Here is a 20795-nt window from a genome sequence, read left to right on the forward strand (position 1 = left end):
GAGCTAAGCACACTGTATCATAATTTGAACTGAGTATTTATAAATATTAACGTTATTTTTCAGAAAAATTGGTGCATCAAACATCCAAGTACGAGGACCTGACCTGTTCAGTAAAATGGTCATATTTGACATGTGGGCATACCTGGAAAATCTGATTACTTGATTTGGGATTCTGGTTCTGCTTCTTATTGGTTGTGTGACTGTAATCAAGTGATTGCCTCAGTTTCCTCATCTGTAAAATGGGATTACATTAGTACCTATTCTATAGGATTGCCATGAGGGTATCAGGTCATGTAGGCAGAACAGTTAGCAAAGATGGGCACAGGATACACACTCCAAAAGAGTATTAATATGTTACATTGGTTTTACTACTATGGGAAAATGAGAAAACAGCTACCCATGTGTGTAGTTAGGGAAAAACTGAACAAAAATATTCTCAAATGGAATCAACACAAGGAGAGTCACTCTGAGTTAAGTACTCCATAAGAAAGAAAGAAAGAAAGAAAGAAAGAAAGAAAGAAAGAAAGAAAGAAGAGAAGGGAGAGAGGGAAGGAAGAAGGGAAGAAGGGAAGAGAAGAGGAGGGAGGGAGGAGAGAGGGAGGGTGGAAGGGAGTGAGGAAAGGAAATGCCCCGACCTCAACCCTGAAATAAGTAAAAAAACAATAGTTACTCTGAGCAAGAAGATAAATTTCCCTCTTCACATAGTACTAAAGAAAAAGGCATTCCATATAAACAAGTGGTTTGTGATGAGCTTTTTTAAAAAAAGAAATGCCCAGCCCAATTTCACCTACAGTTGCCAAGGTATCTGAGGAGGACAGCCTGTGAGGTGCAGAGGGGAGCAGGTGAGGGCTATGTATGGATTCAGGCCCAAAGCATCACACAGTCAAGGCACACTGCGGAGTGACCTTCTCCCACTCTGGCTTCACCCCGTTAAGTGAGCAGAAATGCAAGAACCACTGTCACCGTAGCTTTTCACTAGCTTGTTTATTTACCCATCAAGAACCATAAGGACCTTTACTGCATAAAATGCCAAGTGTGGTGGTAATTGACATCAAACGATCCATGTCTACCAACAAATAAAAGACTAAAGTAATAAACATAGAGAGATGAGTGTTTAATGACCTTCAACAAATTTTTATTGTAAGATCCATAACAGTTAACTATATACACTGACATCTCTGGCCTGGAGCAGTCTCCGTTGTCAAAGTCAGAGGAAGAGGCCCAAATCCTGCCTTGCTACAGTGGCTCATGAAAACTGGCTTGAATGTATTAGCCTGGAATGGGTTTGCCAAAATTGCAGGCCCCTGAGACTTCCACCATGTCCTTAGAATTAAAATTCTCCACTTTGAGTACCACCTCCCCACCCCACCTCCACCCTTCATACATATCCTCTTGACTTTTTCCATAGCTGGATAAATCAGTGGAGTGATCAGAGACCTTTAAACCATTTCTTCCCCAAATCAAGACATCCAGAGGAAGCATAATAAATATTGTCATTCAAGATGCTCTTGGATTTCCATAATCCCCAACCACTGGCTTTAGTTTAGTTCTAAGAACATCTGCCCATAGCCTGAACTGAATGGCCATTTTGTCAGTGTTAAGAGACAAGCTCAGAATATTTCCTTGTATGTAGATTTTTATTTGTAAACAGAGCATAAATAAAAACAGGAGAAAGCAATAATGGTCCCTCTGTTGAACATCACAGGTTATGAAATCACCACAGTACAAAGTAGAAAGACAACACAATTACATTAATTTCCTTTTAAGTCCACTGCTTCATTTTCTTTAGGTGCTCATTTAGGTTCATGATCTATGGGCCAGAGATTGATTTTATGGCTGAAGTCATGACTCTTTATATAGAGACAGTGATGCAGTTTCAAGAACTTATCCAGAACCTCAGATTCACAGAGATCCTAAAGGAGGCTGTTCCTTAGTCTCTCATAACGACCAAGAGCTGATCTCAACCCAAGAGAGACCTAATATAATACATACCAAGTCCCCCAGTAAGTGGTGGCTCTGAAGGAAGACATTACTTCTCCCCGCTTTGGTATCATCCTATAGTAAATGCTTAATACTTGTTTACTAAACTCAAATCTGTGATAGGTATTTGGGAGACTAAATAGCAAAATGGTGATAATTTTTATTTTCTCCATGGTATTCAAAATATTAATTAGGTTAGTATGTTAGCTAAAAAAAAAAAAAGTATTTCAGTGGTTATGAATTCAACTGACAATGGCAGTGAGGTCTGGTAGAGGAGTATCAGTTTAGAGGAAAAGACAAAAGCACCTTTGAATCTCAAAATCTGCAGTATCACTTTTATAATAATGTAGGCTGTAGGATTAAGCATGACACAATTTGTCATGGTTCTGTAAGCTTCTGTAATTCAAAGAAGGATCTCTCCAAAAGTTGGAGAAAACTTAGGTAGGATTTCAGCATCATGGAAATCCATTATTTTATCAGCCCAGAACAAAATGCTTCTCTAGGAAATGCTCCTAATGTGTGTTTCAAAAAGTAGTGGCTGTATTCTAATAGATCTTACCTCGCACCTAATATTGATCTAGGACCAGCCACCTGACCAAACCTGGGACCAGTCATCAAGCAAAGCCTTCCAGCCATTCTGACTGGTTTGGGGGTAGGGAGCAGGTGACACTTACCCCAAACAAGTCGATCAGCATGCTTTGGGGGCTTTCTCTTGAGATAAGAGAACAAGTTTTAGAGCCTCTTTGCCTCTCTGGCAGTGAAATTAAAAACGGTGGGAATGCAAGCTGGTGCAGCCACTCTGGAAAACAGTATGGGGGTTCCTCAAAAAACTAAAAATAGAACTACCCTACGACCCAGCAATTGCACTACTAGGCATTTATCCAAGGGATAGAGGTGTGCTGTTTCGAAGGGACACATGCACCCCCATGTTTATAGCAGCACTATCAACAATAGCCAAAGTATGGAAAGAGCCCAAATGTCCATCAATGGATGAATGGATAAAGAAAATGTGGTATATATACATACAATGGTGTATTACTCAGCAACCAAAAAGAATGAAATCCTGCCATTTGCAACTACGTGGATGGAACTGGAGGGTATTATGCTAAGTGAAATGAGTCAGTCAGAGAAAGACAAAAATCATATGACTGCACTCATATGAGGACTTTAAGAGACAAAACAGATGAACATAAGGGAAGGGAAACAAAAATAATACAAAAACAGGGAGGGGGACAAAACATAAGAGACTCATTAATATGGAGAACAAACTGAGGGTTACGGGAGGGGTTGTGGGAGGGGGGATGGACTAAATGGGTAAGCAGCACTAAGGAATCTACTTCTGAAATCATTGTTGAACTATATGCTAATTTGGATATAAATTTAAAAAAATAAAAAATAAAACAAGTTAATAAAAACAAAACAAAAATAAACCGGAAGCCTAAAAAAAAAAAAAAGAAGTTTAATAGTTGCTGGCTAACATGTCCATATTAAATGGACCATCATGTAAAAATGTATTGTTCAGTAAAAGAGGATGATATTGACATGTAGCAAGAAGCACAGCAGAACCAAGAATGGAGATGGACGGTCCAGTGGTATTCCAATCTCTGGTCCCAGTTGTCTTCCTCCCTGTAATCTGATATTGTATTCCTACCGTACATATGTAACAGACATAAACCCAAGAGCATAAATAATAGCAAATGTAGTAAAATAATTAGGAAGAGATAAGCTTGTATATTCATAAATTTTGTTCTTAATACAATTTATTCAATTGCAAATATATATAATTTAATTTTTAGTGATGGCTCTGTTTAACAATCAGCTTGCAAAATTCGTGATAATTTAGCCAGTGGGTCTGGTACAAGATGGGTGGTTTAAGCACACCCCTGTAGCATGGTGACCTTACTTAACTGAGGGTTTTTTTGTTTTTTCTAATGTTTATTTTTGAGAGAGATAGAGTGTGAGCGGGGCAGGGACAGAGAAAGGGGGAGACACACAACCCGAAGCAGGCTCCAGGCTCTGAGCTGTCAGCACAGAGCCTGACGCGGGGCTCAAACCCACAAACTGTGAGATCATGACCTGAGCCAAAGTCGGATGCTCAACAGACTGAGCCACCCAGGCACCCCAACTGAAGGGCTTTTTTATCCTAAAGTTTTAAATTTTTATATAGTTAGATCTATCAAAACTTTGTAGTTTCAGGCTTTGGCATTATATTAGAAAGATCTTCTCCTATTCAAAAATTATAAAAATATTCATATTTTAATCTAACACTTTCATCTTTCCAAAATAAAATAAAATAAAATAAAATACAAAATAAAACCAAAAAATCTTCAATTTATCTGAAATTTATTTGCATGTTATGTACGAGATAAAGATCTATTCTTTCCCCTAAAATGTTAGCCTGTCATAATACCTTTTATTTGAATAAACTATCCTCCTGTTTAACCTTTATGATACACTAAATTCTGATGAATACTTGGATCTGTTCTGCAGATTGCTATTCTGGCCCACTGATTTATCTCCATTTTTTATGGCCAGTGAATTACACTGTTCTAATTAGTGAATCTTTAAAATACATTTTATCTCCTTTAGAACATCTCTCCCATTGCTCTTTTAAAATTTTTCTGGGCTATTTTTGTGTATTATTATTCCAAATGAATTACATAATCATTTTTGTCAGGTTTCAAAAAAATCCCATTAGGATTTTTATTGCATTTGCATTAAATTTTTTACTTCTTCACAATAATGAATGGTCCCAAGAACATGACATTTTATATCTATACACTTATATTTCCATTTACTCAAGTTCCCTTGCATATATATACTATATATATATATATATATATATATATATATATATATATATAGTACATATATAAATTTAGGTATTGCACTTTTCTTACTGTTTATTTCTACAAATTTTCTAGTTTGTTGCCACTGTTAATAGAATTTCTCATTTTATTCAATCAGAAATGTTTAGTTAAAAATACAAAAGGTCAATTTAAAAAGCTATTGTTTTGTTTGCATACTTAAAATTGCCCACTTTTCTGGCTCTCTTTTTGATTCTAATAGTCTTTTGATTCTTCTCTGCAAACGAAAATGTTTTTACTCTATCTCTAATGTTTATACCTCTTATTTCCTTGCCTTGTCTAATTGCATTGGCTAGGACTGCCCAACAGCATTGTGTAGAATGGTAAAAGTAGACATCTTTGTCTTGTTTCTTCTTTCTATGCAAATGCCTCTAGCTTTTGTCTTCAGACAACTTTTTATTATTTTAAAGTAGTATCATTAAATCCCATATAACCAAAAGATTTTATTAAGATTGAATATTGATTTTACCAAGTGCTTTTCTGCCTTATGGGATTCATATGGGTTTTCCCTTTATTTTGTTAACAAGTTTTCTAATGTTGACCTATCCTTATATTCCTGGGGCACTCCTTACACTTAAATTGTTCTTTCAATATTGAATTTAACTGTAGCATAATGACTTTCACAGAACAGGTACAAAAAAATACTGATTGATTTACCGATTAATTGATTGGAAAAGGAAAATGAAAGTCACTGATCCTCTCTGTCACTAGGAATTGAAATTGCCATGATTATGTTGTCCTTCTTAGGATAATGAGGAAAACAAGGACCCAAATTAATGAGCTTCAGGAGTGATGAATGCCAAGGATGAATTTCTTCGGAGTCTCAATTCCTGGGAGAAGGTAGTTACTGGCTCCTAAGATTTTTATATCCCTTGACTTGATAAATGGTAAAGTGAATTGGATAGGTTAACATCTGAAAAACAGATCTGCTGTGGGAACCCTTAGGAGATATCACTGTGTCTGAGAAAGTTTAACTGGAATAATAACTTTAATAGTGAAAATTTCCTGTGGCACAGACAGTGTCTGCCGAGATGCTCTCTTTTGCACTCCATCCATGGTAAATGGTTTTTTTTGCTGCCTCCATGCTTCAGTCATGGAATCTGAGCTCAGGAGGGTGACCACCATTTCCTCTCAAATCCCCTACCTTCAGGCAGAACTGAGTCCAACCCAAAGAACCTAATATTTAAAATCTGTAAAGAAAGATGGGAGCCTTGTCCCATAAGACAATTTCCAGCTTTTCACAGTCCTGTTGGTCAAGAAACTCTTCCTAACATCTCGCCTCAATTCCTCATACCCTTTCTCTTGTAATAAAGTGTCTTAAAATTGTTTCTGTCAAAATTCTCCCAAAACAGTTCTTGCCCTTCCATGTAATCTCTCTCACTAGTAATGAAACTAATCGAGGAATCACTGTACAAAATCCATTTCCCCCAACTTCCATTCCCTCAGCTAGGCTTTACTGAGCACCTACTATGTGCCAAGTACCAAAGTAGATGCCTTTTAAAAGGGAGTAAGGAAGAGAAAACAAGAAACCCTTTAGAATACAAATGAATCAGACCTGGTTCCTGACCCTGAGAAGCTTGTGGTTTACCTGAGGAGCAAACACTAGAAACATAAAATTATTCCCTAAGGGTATTTTCTACGGATTGTGACTTCAAGATGAGAATCTCACATATGGGAGAATGTTACCTGCAAACACACAATACAAAGCACTTCACGCTATTTGATGTTTATATAGATCATTTTCCAAGAAAATAAAAGTGATTTATATATGTTCCCTCAATATTTACACATCCCCTCAACTGCCAAGGGCCCTGCTTCCCTTCACACACACATAGGGCTTTTATTGACTTCAAAGGGAGCTTGGTGTATAAGGGAGAGACTCACAGGGGCTGAAATGGACACATGCTGCTATTAATCTCAGCACACTTCTCTGAGCTAGGGAGGCAGGAAGTACTGTTAGAGGCCTTTAAAGACAAAGGAATTAGACACAAGGATTAAACAACTTCCTCAAAGCCAAAATGGTTCCTGGGAGGTGAAATGTTTCAGCACCGAAGTCAGTCTGTTGGGATTTGAATCCTGACCCCAACCCTTATCACCAGTGCAACCTCAAGCAATGAACTTAATTAACCTCTCTGTGGTTTCTTCATTGGTAAGATAGGGATAATACTAATCCCTACCACGTAAGGTTGTTTTGAAGATTATGTATCTATAAATATTGTTCTGGAACGAATATTGCAGATTAGTCGTCTGCATAAGTATTAGATTTCAATCACAGACAACCCAGTAATTGAAACCTTAAAGACAGAAGTCACCCCTAAGTTAACCCACTAAATTAGAAATAATGGGACTAGGTCTAAATGAGCTCAGCAAACCTCAGACAAAATTGGGGTTCCCCCCTGACCCACTTCCTGTAATGTCTTCCTTTTCATTATCTTGGATATCCAAAACCAAAAATTTCTTTCAGCTAAAATTGTACATTTCCATTGCTGTGTTGTTTCTTCTCCTTCCCCTTCCCCTTCCCCTCTTCTTCTTCCTTTTATTGCAGGATCACAAAGATGACACAGGGCCTGCGAAGGTTCATTTTGCCCCAGGAAGATTACCTGGCTATTTCCAAAGAGACACTGCATACAAGTCTTGAGGCAGGAAAGAACATCTCATTCTTATGGCCAAGCTGTAAAAATTTTTTATACCTAAATCAAATTTTCAGGCCATTCTTCAATTTAAGTTTCATGTGGGATATATTGTTATCTGGTCATGATTATCAGCTACACTTCAAGAACATCTATATACAAAACAAAACTGTTTATTAAAAATCTTGGTCTGTAAAATCTTGCTTCACATCCCAAACAGGCAGGTAATCATCCTGTAGGGATCTGCACTATAAATTTATTTCAATATAATAGAAGTAAACATAATTTAAAATCTCCCAAATACACCATCTTCTCATTCTCTGCCCCCAGATTAACCTCCATTAACTGGAAGTCATGCTTATCAGCCTTAAGCGAAGCCAGAATTCAGACTCATTTGAACCACTTGTTTTGCCCTTTTACGTGGTTACAGAGGGTACTATTGGTCTCTGTCTGACCGAACTCAACTGATGCTGAACTCAAGCCCTTGTTCAAGAGCCATTAGCATCAGACTAACTATGAATTTAGGAGATTTGCCCAAGTCACACAGATAGTTTAAGCATTAAATTTGTGTGTCTGCTCTCTTAGAAACATTTTAAACATTATCCATTATCACTCCTGGATAAAATGACACATAACTGATGATGTTCTAGGCATCAGTGCCATTAAATTAAGAACATAGAAATACTATTATTTATTTCATTAATTTGTTCAAACGTAGAAAAGGCTTTTGAAATACCTTCTTGGACCCCACTGACCATCCTTGTCTAGGAGGGGCCTGCCTGACCCTCCAAGATAAACCATGTTTGTACTATATCACCTCCCTTCAAAACAAAGGAGGACACTAGCCCAGGTTGAGCCAATCATATTTCCTCTGCTGAGAATTTGGGATTGATTCAGTCTGGGCTGGAGAAGATACGAGTGGAGGAGATATGACCTGACGTCCCCTCTCTGGTCTTTCCTTGACATGTTTGCAAATAGCATAAAGGGGACTGGAAAACCCAGTCTGGGGGACTGCACTGTCAGCAGAATCCAGAATAATATCAGTTTGTTGAAAGAACCACTAGTCTTCCTGCAGGAAACAATGGTCTGTGACTGGAGACCTGGCGATGTCACGGGAAGGAGGCCCTGACGTCTGCAGCTTGTGAGGCAGCTGAAAACAGGCGGGGTATGGAGTGTGGGACGGGAGGCAACCACAGCCGGTCACGTGAGAGGATGACGTCATCGCGTCAGCAGCCGTGTCCGGAAGGTGGCTCCTTCACCTCCGTGGCTCCTTCCCCAGCACCACCTTCTACGCTGAGTATCAGCTTCTCACACACTATCCAGACCATCTATCTAGTCATAGAAAGTGGTGAGTTCATCCCTTTGGGGATTACCTGTAAATAACTTAAAATGTCACTCCTTTAAAGGGCATTTACATCTCCATAGGCATTACTACTACTAGTACTCCACTCGTACTGTAATGGTAGTAGCTAACAATGTGAAGATTTCTAAGCTGCTGCAGGCCCAGCCATGCTCTATAGTCTCTGCTACTCCCCTGAAATGCTCTCTCTTATTCGAACATCAGCCCTTCCCTAAGCATCGGCTCCAAAGGTCCTGATAAAATTCCTCACAGTGCCCCTCCACCTTGGAGTCCCTCCTTTGTTGCCTTTATTCAATGTCTCTTGATCCAACACCCAGGGAGACTGACAGAATGGGATATGGGATACGGGATAGGGAATCATTGCCTGGGAATGGAAGCTATGGGAATAGACAGAGAAAGAAAGCAGAGTAAGAATTAAGACCAAAGACTGATTTCTGGAGAATGCAAAATTTAAGGGATGGTGGAAGGAGAGGAGGAATCAGAGAGAAAGAGGAAGACCCAAGAGAAATATCAGGAAAGCCAAGGTGGGAAGAAAGCTTTTAAGTATGGGCTGTCCTGCCAGAAGCAGAAGAGAGATTCAGCAGCAGAGAATGGCAATGGGCAGTAGACCAGCACCTGAGAGGCCCAGCAGTACTCCTCCCCAGACAGGCACGGGATGACGGGGAAAGCACTGGTGGGCAGGGACAGTCAGAATCTGCCAGGGAGGAGGCAGAACCCAATAGCAATAGGAGACCAGCCAGAGTCTAATTGGCAGAAACTAGTCCCAAAGAGTCATGGATATTGAAGTTGCCAAACCAAGAAAAATAAAGTCAATATTATATAGAAAATACTCAAAAGACTATATTCATCAATGTCAGTCTTCTCTCACTACCACTGAAAAGGCATGGTCTTAGGCACTCCACACTGTCTTAAAGGAGTGCTTACTCTGCCTAGTGATAATAATGACGCCAACATTTTAACCAGCAGAAACCCAGCTACCTGGAATCTTTAATTAACCAGACTTATGATTTAATTCACCTATCCTCCATTTCTAAAACAGGGAGGAAATTGTCCAAAAAAAAAAAAACAAAACAAAACAAAACCCAAAACACACACACACATTTTAGAGATTTAGTCAACAAAGAAATATAAGATCTATACAGATTCAACTCAACCCTGATACATTTTCTAGCCATACAAAACTAGAAGTGATGTTTGGGATAATAACCCAGAAATAAAAGATTCAACCATTGAAGAAATACTTATGCTCATATTTATATAACAAAAATTTATGCTTTCAAAAATTCTATTCCATTTAATCTTGTTAACCTTCTTAGGGTTAATCAAATCAAATGGAGTAATCTTCGGTAATAGGTAATCTCATAGCAAGTTTACTTTGGAAATATTATAGAGAGTCTTGGTACTTCTGTGAGTTTCAGAAATCAAAAATTAAATCACTAATGAAGAAATTAGTCCCATGCAGTCTGAGAAAACACTTCTTGAAATATTTAATTCCTTTATGTAACCATTTTAAAGTTATTGAGATATAAAATGAAAAACAGAAGCAATGAGTTTGGGATGCTTTCTTGTAGTCCCCTAGATTCAAAACTAACACATTTAATAGGGTTTAAAGTCTCTAACTCAGTTCTAATGAAAAATTTGTGCCCCTTGACTATTTCACTGCACACACCATTAGGGCTCTATCTGAGGAAAGTGAGAGAAGGTATCAATCCAGTAAATGGAGAAGCCAAAATTATAGTTCATTTCTCCTGATTTCCTTTCTTTTTTGTTCTACTTTATGATGTTATATTTTCATCCATAGACTTTATGAACTAATAATAAACTCTTCTACGGGTAAAACTAAGATGTGTTACTGTTAATGAATGAGACTTTGTATACATCAAGACTGACCCAAATGTTTTTGTACATAATTAGGAATTAACATATTCAGCTAGAATGCATAGTGCCTTTCATGTTCTCTCTGTCTCTCTTTCTTTCATACGTACACACACACACACACACACACACACACACACACAGGCACCAACCAGCTATTCTGACTAGGGTGCCTTTGTGGAAGGTTGTTGGGCTGTTGACTGACTGTTAACCACGGCTGACAGATCCCTCTGGGTACCCAGTAATAGTTGACTCATTATGCTTTTCCACTGGCCAAGCCATGTTGTCAGAGGAAAGATGGCCAACTATGAGAAAAGAATTGCTCCAGAAAAGGGCATACGTGCAGAGGGCAGCTGTTTCCCTTCTCTCTCAGGACGTCCAGGTGCCATTACTAAATTTCCTGTATGCAGGGCCTGGAAAAGTTCACTGACCTCAGGCAGGGGGTGGGGGGACAGGGAACACTTTTTCCTTTCAAACTGTCTTTCTTTACTCATTGTAACCAGAGGATCACTGCTCACTATGTTGTCTTATAAATTATTCCTCTAAGATTTATAGCCATTTTTATGCTTCAAGTCAAACATTCTTTTAAGGCCAAACAGAGTAATTTACTGGATTTGTGTCTCTAAACAATCTTATAAATAGTCACTCTCTAGTTCAAGGTGAATAACAGTCGGTGGCAGGCTAGCATCAAAGAATACTGATTGCAGTTCAATTTTATTACCTTTGAGGATTCACCCTGAGGAATAGGGCAGACTGGCCAAAAATCTATAGGCTGATCATTTTGGGTCTGTATTGGAAAATCCTTTCCAAGTAAACACCTCCTCTATGGGTTTTTGCTTCCTCTCTTCATTGATGACCATATATATTTTTTCTTTCCTGGAGATACCAAGATGACAGTGCTGCTAATCAGACCTGCAATTATGGCTGAGATGAGCAGTGTATGTTCTTTCCAACCTGCTTGCACATCAAGCCTGATCCCTAGGTTGTGGCTGCAAATCCTTTTTGAGACCCTGACACACCCGTAAACACCCTCTATCCTTGACGCCATCGCAAATGGCAATGAACTTGTGCTTAATGCCACTACAGCTTCTCACTCTTGATAATATCACCTGTTATGTAAGTCTTACATGAGATGCTGGCAAAATTTTCAGAAAACTAGATATTCTGTACAGGCACATTTGACTCTCATGGTTCTAGAAATACACCCTATAGCCTGTGGTCTTTGATTTGGCCTAGGAGTTTGATAACACATTGATACCATTTTCTGCCTGTCAACCTACCAAAGGACACACAAACTTCTTAATTTCCCCAGAACTATATGGAATACTCCAAAATGTGCCATTAGGTACAGCCATCCCAGGAAGACTATGGTAAGGTAGTGGGACAATGTGAAGAATTCTAGAATATGCGACTCCATTATGGCTGTGATTTTAGCCTAAGGGAATCCAACAGAGGTAAACTAAGCTCACATCTGTTTCTTTTTTTCTTTTGTGTCCTTAAAACCTAGAGATTATTTAGCCAAAGTAAAAAATTAACTTTTTATCAAAGGTTCCTTTCTCTCATTATCTCTCTTTTCAAGTCTGGAACATTTCAGACTTCAGCACTTCTCCAGGGTCAAACTCTGAATTCAGTAAACAAGATTTTGCCAAGTGTGCACGTGTGCTGCCTTAGCAGCTAGATGCTGAGGGAAAAGGAAAGGTGAGAAACAGGAAATGAAGTGCAAATGGAATTGTAATGTCTGTTATCGGTGATGTCTGTGTGAGGAACCAAGTCATTACTGTGGGGTGCAAAGGATTTGTGTTAATGTAACAAGTAGGTAAACTTTATTAAAACTACCTTTCAGCTTCCAAAGACTGCTACTGCATTAAGGCTAGCTACCTTAATGTTCATCCAGTTACATTGCTGGTTGCTATGGCAATATCCTCCTAGGTATTTGTAAGGTCACAAAAGGAAGAGCTAACCCTCTTACTGCTGGAATAACTAATGTGGTTCTGTTACTTGCTTGATGTAAATGGTCTCAAGTGACAGCCAACTGTACATATAGTCAATTACAACTGCTCAAAGGAAATGATTTGTTGTAACAGCCGCTGTTCAACCTCTGTGACATCAATGTTTCTATGGAAACAGTTGCCTATTGCACTGCTTTGAATTGAGTATTGATCAAACTAGGGCCAACACTATTTCAGAGACTCGCTACTTTACTGTGTGGCAATTTATGATAGGAACTCATAACATCACTGTATATTTCAAGCCCCAAGGAACCAATTTAGCAGACAGTTACAGTAGAATATTAACAGAGGTCAATAATGGAAGTCTGATTATAGTCCTAGGACAATTAGTCAATGCTTTTGTTGTCTGCCCTTCCAACATTCGAGCAGCTATTACAGTTTTCAAATAATAATATTCATGCCTGAAGAAAGTGCTACATTCATTCATCTTCAATTTTAAACTTTATTTTTCATTGTTATGTTATCTATCAATAAAACTATTCTGCTATATTAACCAAGCTATGACCCCTCAGAAGTAAATAACTATTGATCAAGGAGTAAAGATCTACTGGTGCACAACACTGTTTTCCATTAATGATCTTATTGGCCCAGCTGATAAGATGGTTGTCTCCAAACAACTGAAGATACAAAGGCAAAAAATAACATAGGTCTAATTTCCATAAAAAATAGTTAGGGTTAAGTCCTCCATCTTTGTAATGGAATGGATTCTCCAACCTCAGTTGAAGGAATAGTGAAAATAAAGACACCGCCCTGCAGAATCCTTCCGTAAACCATTCATTCTGCATAATATTTCCATTGTCCGTGGATGTTTTATTCCATCTTCTCTGGAAACAACCTTTATGATGGTATCATCCAACACTCTCCTTTTAGAGATGAGGAAATAAGGTGACATGGCCTCTTTGGTCTTTCATAAAATAAATGATCTCCCTACAAATATATATGTGAAAAATGTTATGTTGGAAAAATCATGATTTATACATTTGTCACTCACCTGAAAAAAAATACATGCCAATTATCTCTACTCTTAGATTGATTTGTCAAGAACTCCAGTCAACCAATTCTATAAAATTATTACTTCTTTCCCTCCTCATTCCAAGTCAGAATTTGAAGCAGATAGTCAGCCAGTTTACTGCAGTGACATTGACCACAGTACAGGCATTGAAAATTAATTTTTGCAGCTGAAGTTATAAAACTTCAGAAAGCACTTGGATAATGTGGCTACATGCCAAAGAAGGGTAGGTGTCTATGAATGAAATCTGTTTCAATACATAGATAGTAGCACTAACTTTTTATTACCATAATTGAAAAATTATGGCTTGGAGAATGATTCTTGTCAGGTAATAACAAATTCATCCACCTGCTTCAAAGAAGCTCCTCCTCGTATAAGGAAAGTGATATTCTCCTAGCTTAGCTATTGATTTGAAAAACCCCATATAGATAGCTTAAAAATAAAAATCAGTTTAAAATTTCAGGCCAGTGACATCTAAAATAGTATTTCAATCAGTCTGGATCCCATTATACTTTTTTTAAAATCAGCTAAGACTTTAAGTTAGTCTTTTTGATGATAGGCATGGTCTGTGTTAGGAGATGAGCTTCCCTTGTTCATATAGCAAGTATTTATTGAGGACCCACAGAATGCCAGTCACTAGTCTGAACAATGGAGCACAGAGTTGAATAAGGCTAGCTCTCAGTAGTAGGTGGGAAGGGTCATTTGCCACGTGGAATAGGGAGTTCAGGAAAGAAGTGGTCTCTGATCCCATACTCAATGTTCTCTCCCTTGTCTCTTTAACAATACTTTTACCACAATTTTTGCTTGTTTATACATTCATACCCTTCTGTGCTCTAGAAAGGATTTACAGTGGACCATAAGTTTGATTCTGAGCTTCTTCCCAACTGGTACCAAAAAAGGAAAGATAATCAATCAGCCACATGATTCCATGTCTGGGAGATTTAAAAAAAAAAAAAAAAACAGAGCAAAACAAAAAGCAGATGTGCAAAAGAGGCCTAGTGACTTCTCATATTGAGACCAGAGATAATTCTCCCCAGGTCCTTAGAAACCAGACCTTGATAAAGTGGTAAGGAACATCTTCCTCAACACAATGGCTGTAAATATACCACTGTGTTTTGTAAGGCTAAACAAACAAATTCCATGACCACACACCAAAGTGCCATTTAAACACAATTCTGCCAGAGAACAAAACAAGGCTTTCCCTGACATACTACTTTGTATCAATATATAGGTACTGAGGAGGCATAAAAAAATAAAACTTAGTAAATTAGCTATATATACAATACCTAACTTGGAATAATGTACCTTCCTAGTTTACCTTGAAGATTACTCAGGGGCCAAGATTTACACCTACATAAATAGATGAGATAGATGAGTTGGCTTACTCATAAATCCATTTGTGTGTGTGTGTGTGTGTGTGTGTGTGCGTTTGTAATTTTTATTCTGTAAGTGAGATAACATGGAAGAACTTTCATGAAAATGTTAATCCTGGTTTTAGTCTATGGATCTCAAACTTTTTGGGCCTGGGCCATTCCTAGCTTATCCAAACTAGGTCATCTGTATTAAAAAATAAGAAGAAAGATCAGATTATATAATGACCTTCTTTGTCTCTTGTTACAGTTTTCTTACTTAAAGACTATTTTGTCTGATAAAGTGTAACTACTCCTGTTCTCTTTTGGTTTCCGTTTTCATGGAATATCTTTTTCTATCCCTTCACTTTGAGCCTATGTGTGTCTTTAAAGCTGATGTGAATCTCTTATAGGTAACATATGGTTGGGTCTGGCTTTTTTTTTTTTACATTCAGCCATTCTATGCCTTTTTTTTTTAATTGTTGTTTATTTTTAAGAGACAGAGAGCACAAGCAGGGGAGGGGCAGAGAGAGAGGGAAACACAGAATCTAAACCCACGACGCAGGGCTTGCCCCACGAACTGTGAGGTCATGACCTGAGCTGAAGTCATATGCTTAACCAACTGAGCCACCCAGTGCCCATTCTATGCTTTTTTTTACCGGACACTTTATTTATTTACATTTAAAATAATTACTGACAGGTAAGGACTTACTAGTCCTGGTGCCAATTTCTTAATTGTTTTCACGCTCTTTGTATTTCCTTTGTTCCTTACTTTTTCTCTTGCTACTTTCCTTTGTAAATTAATGGTTTTCCATAGAGGAATGCTTTGATTCCCTGTTCTTTATATTTTGTGTATCTACTGTAGGTTTTTGCCTCATGAGTTACCATTTTTAGCAATTTTTTTTCATGGTCTGCCTAAATCTCAGAATAACCTGGTGGTTTTGGGTTTTCTGATCTCTTAGAATATATTTTGACCAGAACTGCTTTAAACAGACTAATACCGAGAGGAACAACTTACATAAGTAAGTGGAATCCATGTACTGTCACAGGAAAACCACAGGTCTCAAAAGGCCTAAGTTTCTGGTGGGCTCCAGCCTCTTCACCAGTCCCGTGTGAGAGCAGGCAGCGTACTTGGCCTTCTGAGCTTGTAAACTCAGGTTAATGATCCCCAACCTGAAGAATCCTTGTGATAATTAGCAACAAATGACATATGAGGGCACCTGGCACACAGCAGGTGCTCGATAAATGAGAGCTCTTACTATTTTACAGAGACAGGAAACAATAAACTGGACAGAACTATATAAATCCTGTCTATAATCTTATTCACTCACAGGGAGATGTGGAATAAGGAACCCACTCAGATGGATCCAGTTACTAGAGAGCCAAAAGTTACCTGTAGGAGCCAACCCCAAATGATTAGTTAGGAGAGGAGGTATTACCTTCTTTCTCATTTTGCAGGTGAGAAAATCAAGTGGTTACATTAGTTAGCAGAACATCAGAATAGGATGGAAACCAAGGTCTTCTGATTAGAATGGTTCTTGTTTTCCCCACAGCTCTCCACCAGTTACCCTATAACTCAGCCCCTGGACAAGCACTCCCAAAACATAGCATCCCAACAGATTGCCGGCACCAGAGGAAAGTGCAGGGGGATGCTATCAACTTCAGGAACTAAGTTTTAGCTGGCAAAAATTCATCAAGAAAAGTTTCAATTTTCCTCCCTGAGTCTTGAGAGAAGTCATTTTTAAAATGTCAACTTTAGCGTCAAGCCAGAAGGAAGGAAAGCCCCACCATGAGATGGGTAGTTATTGTGTCCCTTCTGAGGTCTTCCAGAACCCCTGGCCCATATATTACCACAGTCTAGGCTATCTTAAGGGTCCCCCAAAATCTAATGTCATCCTAGCCAAGGCTTAGAGGATCTTTGAAGGCCAAGAAACTTCAAACCTTCAAACCTAGGTCTGGATCATCCAAGGCTTGGGGAAGCAGGGGAAAGAAATATGGAAGAGGATAGGGAAAGAAATATTAGTGGCCTGGGGCAAGAAGTTTCAACTAAATGTTACTGCATCAGGGGTGCCTGGGTGGTTCAGTCGGTTAAGCCTGTCCGACTCTTGATTTAGGTTCAGGTCATGAACTCATGGTTCATGAGATCAAGCTCCACATCGAGCTCTGTGCTGACAGTGCAGAGCCTTCTTGGGGTTCTTTCTCCTTTCTCTCTGCCCCTCTCCTGCTCTCTCTCTCTCTCTCTCTCAAAATAAATAAAATTAAAAAAATAAAATCAATGTCACTGAGTCAAATCTCTGTGAGCTTGCTGTAATATGGATTTCCATTCCCATGTTTGATCTTCGGTATCCCAGGACCAGTTTAGGGTTCAACCATACAGGCCATAGACCCAAGGAGCTAGCAGTACACATCCTAGTTTATGCACTCCCCTAGCCTGACAGTTGGGAAAAAATCACAACTATAACCACTGGTGAAACTAGAATTATTTGAATCAGCTCCATTTCCCCATCTCTCCAGTGTCTCCTATACATTTTTGTTTTGTTTTGTTTTGTTTTCTCCTATACATTTTTAAAACTGCAGCTTTCCTCTGGGAAAACTATGGCTGGGATGTGCCCTAGAAATCCACGATGAATTTGAACAATAAGGAGGTGCTATAAATTCCAGCTGATTTACTAATTAACTAAAGGAATAATATACACAGAAAAGCTCTTTAAGCAAAGACATTGCAGCAGAAGTTTGGACTCTGAATTTTTCAACAAGACATCTAATATTCTGTGGCTATTCAATATGTCGTGATTTCATAATTACCTTACATCTGTTCCCAGCACTCTTCCCACCCTCTACCAGTCCCCAAAAGGTAGACTGACGTGACTAATCTGAAGCTTTGAAGTAAGAGGAGGGAATACACATATAGCCCAATATGTATTTGTTCCAGACTTCTAAAACAAATATTGACTTGAGAGATCTTCATGGCTTTTCTCAAGAAACTGATGAAGTTATGAGATTGGGGCCAGGAATATGACTTCTCCAAAAGCTGTAATTAATGCTGAAAATAGCTCAAGAAATGCAAGCTCCTTAAGGGTGTGCCATTGTACATTTTTCATGCCTTCATTACAAACGTGAACCATGAATTTTTGATGTTCTGTGAACCTCCCTAGACTCTGACAATATTGGATTCCATCACATCATCCGCCTACAAGATCTGAGGGCCAAGCCTCCTCCTGGAGCTTACAGGTCCATCATGAATGGGGAGAGGCTAGGGCAGGAAAGATAACCTACTCTTGTGCCCACGATCAAACTTCTCTTGGATGTGTTCCAGAGAGAGCTGGAATGGGTGGACTGAGTGGGCAAAGGCTGAAGTGCTGAGGACAGAGGGGAGGGAGGAGAACAATGGGGTGTGGTGGGGGAGAGACCAGGCTGAGAGCTGAGGGGCAGAGCAGTGAATGCTCTCAAACGCTGAGGATGTGGAGGAGGGAGGCTTCAGGCTTTGTTTCGCTTCATGACAATTCCTCCACAGAAATTTATCACTTCCTGCATTCCAACCCCAAATTCAGCACATCATGGACATTTGGCCACACATGTACCATGAGAGGCTTCTTCCTGAAGGTTACGCATCAGAAGCATACAAGTCAGAAACAGGAAATCCCTTGACAGTGGGTTTCTCACAAACCTCAGTCTTCCCCTTGGGTTGGATGTGAACATCTTATGTCCAAACCCTAGTTCTACCTTCTGCTTTTCCTTTCTTCTGGTCTGGGTCACCACATGAAGAAAACAACCCACTGCTCAGTGGTGCTTTCTAAGTTTCTCTTATTTATTTGGTTCTCAGACACAAAGCCCAGTTCCAGGGATGGCAAAACCCTCTTAAATACAAAAATAAAACTTGATATTTCCATAAGGCCACAAAGAAAAGGCATTGGGTCTGACTTAGCTATTCCCCTGAGTTCCCTCTAGAAGTCAGGGGTAAGGAAAGCTATATTTCCCAGCATGGACACAGCATACACCTTTATGACTGAAAGAGGATGTTTTTATTTGCACTGCATTATACCCATAAATTCCATCCACTCAGCAAGTCAAATTATTGCTGGCCTCCAAAATACATTAAGTTTGGGTTTAAATCAGTCACTTTTGAAGATATACTGCAGCCCACTTCCCAGCCATATTTGTAATATATTCACCCTGCAAATGTTCTTTAAAATGCATTGTTTGTGGAGTTGTCTTACTTCAGTCAGCCATGTGAAGATATAAGGAATATAAGCTCTAATTTGCAGTTTCTTTGTGTGTGTGATTGTTCATGATTCCACTCATGGAGATAATGGCTGCCAAAAGGCTTTCGTGTTATGAAGGGAAAGAGCTCGCTGAATCCGAATCAAATTAGAATTAGTGATATAATAGTAAACAGCAATGGGAAAATACAGAGCTCTGAGCAGTTTATGCTAGAATTTGGTGACAGCACACAAGCTTTTCCGGATAATGGTGGGAAGGGGAAAGCCACAGGATCGTTTGGGATGTTTAATGGTGTATTGCGAGATTCAAGTGTGCTCAAATGGCAATGCCCAAAATTTCTTTCCCTTACCTCGATTTTCCATTTTACAAAGTATTATATTACATTACATTCGCATTCCTCATCAATTGTCATTTAAATAATTTCAACAGGATGAACTGAATCAGAAAACGAGGAAGCTGAGAAAGAGAGTTACAAAGAAATAGAGCCATATTTGCTTGGTTCCCTTGGGAAAGAGGCCTGTCTTCTCTGCATTTCCCTTTTTTCAGCTGCTCTCCGCCTGACGGGTAGGAGATGTGCACCATGGTGGGAGGGATGTGCAAGATGCCCCCTACGTGGTACTCAGTGTTTTTCCTAGCTGAGAAAGAAAACTGGCCTGCCAAGCCTGTGAGAAGCAAGACACTTGGACAGTTTGGCACCTGCCGCTATTCTTTATGCCCACCTTGTTTCCAAAGACTGTTTGTTTTGAAAGATAAAAAGCTGCTAACACACCACCAAGGAAGAAGGCTCCACAAGCATTATCCACACTGCAGGCAGTATCTTTAAAACAATGTGACGTGTATGGATTGTTCTTAGTATTTCTTAAAAATCAAGCACGTGTTCTTCTTTCCCACGGCTATTTGTGAAACACTTCCTCACCTAGGTATGCAAGCTTACAACACCAAATATCTGGTGGATATTAAGATAGTATTTTCCCACAAATCACATGCCAGGGCCAATTGCTATCAATACTATTCCACAGTCTCTGATAATCATAACATTTCTGCATAGATGAGGGGGCTGTGACATTTACTGGGCACTTTACATTTACTATCTTCTTTATACAGCTCTCAACCTCATAAGAGATATTATTTCCATTTTGCCACGGAGGAGACCAAGGATCAGAGAGGTTAAATAGCTGGCCAGACATCACAGAGCTAGGAAATAGCAGAGCTAGAATTTGACCTTGGGGATTACTTACCCCAGAGCTTCTTTAATCACTTCCCCACATCAATCACCACGATTATTGTATACTGAGGACAAGGGTTTTGCTGGAGCCACTTGTATCAGCTTGCAAGAGCTATTGCTACATTTTTAGCAACTTTGTGAGCTAGTTGTTCTCATGATGATGGCTTGAAGTTGGCCATGGTGGGAGTATTTACACCATAGAAATAGGCAAACACCACACGTTGGGGTTTTTGTTTGTTTGCTTTCAGAGAAAAAGAGAGCCATTTTTAA

The 20795-nt window shown here is 39.1% G+C and overlaps 1 long non-coding RNA gene across 1 annotated transcript; it reads left to right on the plus strand.

The window, feature by feature from the left end:
- The first annotated feature begins 8715 nt into the window (after positions 1-8715).
- LOC122240963 lies at positions 8716-20139 on the plus strand. The gene is made up of 2 exons (XR_006220808.1): positions 8716-8825; positions 19730-20139. It is a non-coding gene; the product is annotated as an uncharacterized LOC122240963 (long non-coding RNA).
- The last annotated feature ends 656 nt before the right edge of the window (positions 20140-20795 follow it).

The sequence above is a fragment of the Panthera tigris genome, chromosome C1, assembly GCF_018350195.1.
Source record: "Panthera tigris isolate Pti1 chromosome C1, P.tigris_Pti1_mat1.1, whole genome shotgun sequence".
NCBI lineage: Eukaryota > Metazoa > Chordata > Mammalia > Carnivora > Felidae > Panthera > Panthera tigris.